This window comes from Macaca thibetana, chromosome 7 (genome assembly GCF_024542745.1).
Source record: "Macaca thibetana thibetana isolate TM-01 chromosome 7, ASM2454274v1, whole genome shotgun sequence".
Taxonomy (NCBI): domain Eukaryota; kingdom Metazoa; phylum Chordata; class Mammalia; order Primates; family Cercopithecidae; genus Macaca; species Macaca thibetana.
The window spans coordinates 86,703,133-86,710,236 of record NC_065584.1 but is presented as its reverse complement, the minus strand read 5'-3'; the positions used below and the strand labels follow the sequence as shown (position 1 = coordinate 86,710,236).

The following is a 7,104-nucleotide window of genomic DNA, read 5'->3' as shown; positions in this document are numbered from 1 at the left end:
CCACTGGCCCCGCGTTCGGGGAGGAGCCGGGCGGGCGGTCCTGCACTGGCGTGCCGCTCCCCCAGCCACTGCAATAGAGAGCTGGCTCTGGGTCCCCAGCCCTGCGCTGGCAGCTTCAGAGACTGGCGAGGGCTCGGAGCTGACGCTTGGCAGAGCTGGGGCTTCCCAGATGCTGTCGCCGCACCCCCTCGCAGGAGGGCCCAGGTCCGAAGTCCTGAGACTTGGAGCGCGCGCGAGAAAGGGGTTGGAGATGATGAGTCAGAAGCGCGGGGCCTTTCTCGTCCCCTCCCCTAGGGCCTGGGCGCTGAAGACAGGCTCGCTGGGCAGGCGGGTAGATAGGGCAGGCAGAGGGAGGGACGCTGCGACCTGCGTCTCTGCCTAACGCTTTCCCGCCTCTTGCGAGCACGCAGGTGTAACGAGCCCGCGCTGCCGCCACCCTTTATCTCCAACGCGGGAGCGGGACTGCGCAGGCTCGGCCTCTGGGCTGACCCGCCGACCTTTGATCTCCGCTGCGGTCGGGTTGCTGAAGTTCTGGCTGCGTTCAACCCCCACAGTTTACGACCTTTGCAAGTGTGCAAAGATAACAGGCTCGCTTGGGCTTGGGAAAAGCCCAGGAGAACTGGGAGTCCCAGTAGCAGCAGCAGCTGGGCAGCTTGCTAGTCGCTAGAAACTAGAAATTGACCAGAGCTGGAGTACCAAGAGAACTCACCCCAAATTCACATAGTGCCCGGGATGGCTGTTGGCCTCACACTCATTTTTGTTCCCACTTGAGAAGGCTTCTTTCCCTAGAGAATGCTGCTTCTCCCGGCCTAGCCAGGGCCAGGCACCAGTGAGGATAGAGCGCAGCCTGGCTGCCTTGCCTTGACATTGCAGTGGCGCCCGCTGCAGCTCCTTTCTGTTTGTGACACCTTGGAAGAGTGGTAATAATCTTCCTATGACAAGGTTAAGTGTGAGTACTAGTGGGTGGGGACAGTTCTGGGATCAGGCTCTGGAATGGAGAAAAGATCTAGGCCTTCTGCATTTCTTCCTCTCCCCTAGTGTAACTGCCAGAATAATGGAGAGCTCATGTGTGCAGGGCCGAGAAAAGAGTAATTTTCTTGAAAGTCAGAAGGTGGTGGTAGATGAGGAAGCTGAGGGAAGAAAATTAACAATTTGTTCTGTTTTCCAGGTTTTAGTGATGTGATCAGATTAGATATTGCATTCTAGTTCCTAGAGAAGTTTGATGACCATGTAAATTAACCTCTATCAGTCAGATTAGGCTAGGCTCTGCTGTGGTAAATGCCAAAACCACAGTGGCTTAAAACCACAAAGGTTTGTTTCTCATACTCCGTGTCCAAAGTAGGCTGGCAAGGGGTTCTGTTCATTGCAAATGTTTAAGGTACCCAAGCTCATGGAGCGCCACCATTTTGAGATCCTACCCTGTCACTATGAAGGTTAAAGTTACCCACCCGCCCCCACTCTCAGAATGGAAGTAAGCATGAAGAATTCTTCATGGACTCTTAAATGCTGCCGTGAAGTGATACATTCATGTCACTTCCACCCATTCAATGGCCAAAGCAAGTCATATAGCCACACCCAACTTAAGGAAGGCCAGAAGGGCAATGCCTGCAAGGAGAGGGGAAGCAGAAATACTTCATTAAAAGAAACATAGTTGGCGGGGCTGGGAGGTTCACGCCTGTAATCCCAGCACTTTGGGAGACCAAGATGGGTGGATCACCTGAGGTCAGGAGTTCAAGACCAGCTTGACCAATATGGTGGCCGTCTCTACTAAAATTACAAAAATTAGGCCGGCATGGTGGTGGGTGCCTGTAATCCCAGCTACTCGAGAGTTTGAGACAGGAGAATTGCTTGAACCCAGGAGGCAGAGATTGCAGTGAGCCAAGATCACACCACTGCACTCCAGCCTGGGAGACAAAGCGAGACTATATCAAAAGAAAAAAGAAATGTATTAATAGTTTGTGGTGATTTTTGAACAGCTTAGCAGTTGAAATTTATCTGTTCCAGCAGTTATGCTCATACCTACTTCTTTGGTTTGGTTTCATGAACCCCTAAGTTCTTACTAGAAATTTTTCCTCAATAGGACTGGGACTCAGGAAACCTAGTTTCTAATTCTGTTGCTTGGGCAAGTCAGACCTCTCTGAACTACATTTTGTTCACTTGGAGGTTATGGTAATAATATTTATTCTCTCTACCTTACTGGAGTATCAAGGCTAAAATAAAATCACACAAGGAAAAGTACTTTATTTATTTATTTTTTTTTTTTTTTTTTTTTTGAGACGGAGTCTCGCCTGTCGCCCGGGCTGGAGTGCGGTGGCCGGATCTCAGCTCACTGCAAGCTCCGCCTCCCGGGTTCACGCCATTCTCCTGCCTCAGCCTCCCGAGTAGCTGGGACTACAGGCGCCAGCCACCTCGCCCGGCTAGCTTTTTGTATTTTTTTTTTTTAGTAGAGACGGGGTTTCACCGTGTTAGCCAGGATGGTCTCGAACTCCTGACCTCGTGATCCGCCCGTCTCCGCCTCCCAAAGTGCTGGGATTACAGGCTTGAGCCACCGCGCCCGGCTAGGAAAAGTACTTTAAAATTATAAACCACTTCAGGGGTTGAAAATAAATTGCCTGTAGAGGTAAGAAGTCGTTTAAATGATAATTTCTTAAAACTCAAGAGCCAGTTCAGCTATAGTTCTTCAATCATCAGTCTGCATTAGATAAACATAGTAGGAATTCAGGTTTTGAATATATGTTACAGTTCATGTAGACCTTGCAAAGTCTAAGAGTCTTAGATTAAACATTAAATTCTTAAAACCTTTCTGATAAAACCTTTTTCATCATATCCCTCTAGGGCATTGGTTCTCAGAGAAGGGTCATTTTGTTCCCTAGAGGATATTTTGCAAGGTCTGGAGACATATTTGTGTCACAACTGAGGAGTGGGGGAGGTGGGAATATGTAACAATGGAAGGCGCAGTAGATGAGAAGTCAGATTTGGGATTTAGTTCCAGTGCTACTAATGCCGCCTTCCTGTGCATTATCCTCTGCCAGCTGCAAGCAAAGACTATTTGAAACTTGTCCTGTGTTCCTCATTATTCCCCCTCCACACTGCCTATTGCCAGAGTCCCGGGCTGCTCCATGACAGCATTCTGCTTTGCTGCAGTGATTCCCAGCAACCACTGTATCTGCTTCTTTCTTCATCAGTTTGGCAGCCTCTGTGGAGGTCACTCATCTTACTTGAATGAGAACTTCACCGAAAGAAGAAACTGACAAGGTTTCCGCTGACATCAGTTTTTAAAGGCCGTAAACCCTATCTATTCTTTTAAACATTAAAGAAATCCAGTTCATGATATGTGGCTTAATATGCAGCAGTGGCACATTGGTGGTTGGGAAATTCTCCATGTGAATACATTTTACCCTCATTTCTTTGAAATTCTGTCATTTATTCTGGCTTTTAATACATGAATATAGACAACTGACGATATTTCACAAATGAACTTTTTCCATTTCTGAATCTGCCTTTTGGCAAGATGGCTCAGGTTTCTTGTCCAGGGCTGTGTCCTCTGCTGCCATCTCGTGGCCTCTTGGCTGCCCAGGTTGAGGTCTCATAAAGCGCCTTCCCTAAGGTAATGTCGTTTGGCAGTGGCTTAGTTAGAGAAAGACTCTCCTCTCCATGGTGTGGGGCGCTACCCAAGTTCCTCCTCTGCAATGGGTCCCTGAGGGCAGCAGCACACTCGGCCTGGCTGGAAACCTGGGCCTCACAATGAGGCAGGAGGTGGAGGGCCCCTCCTGGTCTTCTGCAAACCCTTGGGCCTCTGTGTCTGTTATGCAGTCCTGGCCAGGAGCCACCAAATTCAGTGAACCCAACTGCCCACGGGTAATTGAAGCTGAGCGCCTGCTTGGCCTGAAGAATGCAGTCTCTTGCCCCTTGCCACCTGGGGCTGGGATGCTCTTAATTTCAGTAAGAAATGAAGAGTCTCCCATCAGGTTTTGGATTCTAGGCCCACACAAAATGGGCCTAGAGAAGAAAACAGAAGAGTGTGTTGCTCTGTGTCCACACCCTTCATCCTAGCGGGCCCAGCCAGTGCTGCCTCAAATTTGACATTTGATTGATGGACTGAGCGGGACAGAGGCAGTGGTGTTGTCGCCGAGTCACTGTTTCCTATAAATATGACAAGATCTATGTACTACAGTGATCAGAGGTCCATCACCAGGGAACTGGGAATGTGAGAGACTGCCCTGACCTGGGCTGCTGCTGCTGGTCACTGAGCAGTGAGCACAGGAGGTAAGGCAGGAAAATGTTTTTAGTTGCTATTTTTTTCACTGTGAACGTGAAATATATGTATATATACAACTATATATATATATACACACATATATAGTTAAAAATCTTCCCATTGCTAACAGTAATTCGTACAACTTTCCCCTAGTTGTGAGCCCCCTCTCCTGACTCCACCCAGTTCCCATAACCCCTAATCCCAGTCTTCTCAAAAAAAAAAAGGGAGGAGGAAGAGAGGAGGAGCAGAAGGAGAAAGGGAAGGAGGAGGAGGAGGAAGAAGAAGACTGCTTTTGGTGTTTGCTTTAACCTGATGTCCTCATTATAATTCAGAAGGAAAGGCCTGCTCATCTAATTTCCTAGGGCCTCAGGCCAGAGACAGCCATACTTACAGGTAAATTGCTACTAGGCTGGCGTGTGTTGCTTCTCCTTAAAATTCAGATGCCATTTACTCTCATCTTCTGTTTCTTTTATGTTTTTCCTTGTTTGCCTATTTTTCTTTTTTCTGACTTATTTCATTTATATTTTGTGTTGCCTGTTTTTCCTGGATCCACTTAGCATCTAAATCTTTGGTTTATTTTTCTTATCAGAAAGCTTTTCCTAAGTTGTGTCCAGAGTTAATGGATTTTCTTTGTTGATTCTTGACAGTTTTCCCTTGCCATTATAAAGTTTTCTTGTTTTTACCCAAGTCCAAACTTCTACAATATAATTTTGTTTGCTTTGCCTCTTTATGTGCTCTCTTTATATATAAAGAAAATGCTATGTGCTCGCTCTTATTCCTTTTTTTTTTTTTTTTTTTTTTGGAGACAGGGTCTGGCTCTGTTGCCCCAGGCAGGAGTGCAGTATTGTGACCTTGGCTCACTACAACCTTCGCGTCCTGGGCTCAAGCCATCTTCCCACTTCAGCCTCCCACCTAGCTGGGACTACAGATGTATGCCACTACATCTGGCTAATTTTTGTATTTTTTGTAGAGAAGAGGTTTCATCATGTTGCCCAGGCAGGTCTCCAACTCCTGAGCTCAAGCGATCCACTCACCCAAGCCTCCCAAAGTGCTGGAATTACAGGCGCGAACCACCGTGCCCGGCCTAGTATTATTACAGGCGCGAACCACCGTGGCCGGCCCAGTCTTATTCTTTATGTAAAGCTGAAGTCATAGCAAAGGAGAAAGAAATTATGCTTTTATAAACCTCAAATATAATTATGACGAAAAGAAATTGTTCTTTGCGTAACTAAGAAGTGAAACTGGGTCCAGTGGTTACTTATTATAGAGAGGTCAACTTTAGACTGAAAAATAGAAACTGGACACCTTTCAAAAGATGAAATGCTTTCAAGTTGGGCTTTCAACCTCTGGATATGTTAGAGGTGTTTTGTGCAATAAACTTTATCATGCAATGACAGGTTATTGAAGCAAATATTCAAATATCAGCTGAGTGGTTGAATTAGATAACTTTTAATTTCTCTGCCAACACTCAGATTACATTAGCTTTTCAGCAGTGGTGATGTTTTTTAATTGACCCATCCATACTCTCCGATGTCTGGCCCTGGAGAAAATTGTAAAGTAAGATGCTAGTATTCCTCTAGTCCCTAGAACCGAGTGTTTCAGTCTTGGCACTATTGATATTTGGGCCAGATAATTCCTTTTTATGGAAGACTGGTGCATTGATTTGTAGAATGCTAAGCAGCAACCTTGGGCCCTATCTACTTGATGTCAGTAGCACCCCTCCCTCCAGTTGTGACAACCAAAAATATCTCTACACGTTGCCGGATGTCTCCTGGGAAGCAAAATTACTTCTTTCTTTGAAAAACAATGCCTTAGAAGGATATGATAAAGGTTTTAAGACGAACTTAATGTCTAATTCTCAAGATCCTTGTACTTAAAAAGACCTACAAAGATCTACCATAACCAAACAGCACATCCAAAATATGAATTCCTGCCCTAGCTTTTTCCCCCTACTCCTCTTTTCTGAATTTTCTATGTTGTGTTATTGTTACCACATCAGGCCAATCTGGTTCAACTTTTATGTAGCAAAGTTGTGAGTTATTTCTCAGTTGCCATGGACCCCAGGTTGAAAGTCACGTAATCTGAGCATGTCCAGATGAATACATGTGCTACCTCAGGGGAAACCTGAGTGCTCAGACCAGGAAGGGTGGGGGCGACTGAATTGAGAAGCAGACACCGCATAACAGGATCCAGAATCCAATCAGATGAGCTCTCTCATCACCCCATGGCAGGATCCAGTCATATCATGCCTCCTGGCATCATGTCATTGCAAAATGCAATCAGATCACACCTCATTACCCTATGCTTATAAAACCCAATGCAACCCCCAGCTCAAAGAGACAGGTTTGAGCATTTCCTCCTATCTCCTTGGCAGTTGAATCATGTTGCTTCCCTGCTTAAAAGCTTTTCAGTCCTCCCCATCGCCCACAAGATTAAGTCCAAGCATTTTTAAATGGTGCATGGACCTCTGTGATTTAGCTTCTGCCCATTCTTCCAGTGTCATCTCCCATGTCCCCTCTCTTGCTTTTCACGATTTGGTGATAGCAGTTTCAGGGAGGTAGCACTGACATTTTTTTTTCCTTACCAGAGCTTTCTATCTCATCTGTTTTTTCAGTCTCAAGAGTACATTCAGCATAATGCTGAATTAGGACAGCATACAAAGGGATCAGTATCACTTCCCAACTCTGTTAACTCTTCCAATGAAGACACGCAAGGAACTTGGACACAGGAAGGGGAACATCACACACCGGGGTCTGTTGTGGGGTGGGGGTAGGGGGGAGGGATAGCATTAGGAGATATACCTAATGTAAATGACGAGTTTATGGGTGCAGCACACCAACATGGCA

General features: G+C 46.2%; 1 pseudogene; it reads right to left on the bottom strand.

The window, feature by feature from the left end:
• Nucleotides 1-115: 115 nt before the first annotated feature.
• The window catches only part of LOC126959206 (cytoskeleton-associated protein 2-like), a 33,896-nt pseudogene continuing 26,907 nt past the window's right edge, over nucleotides 116-7,104 (bottom strand).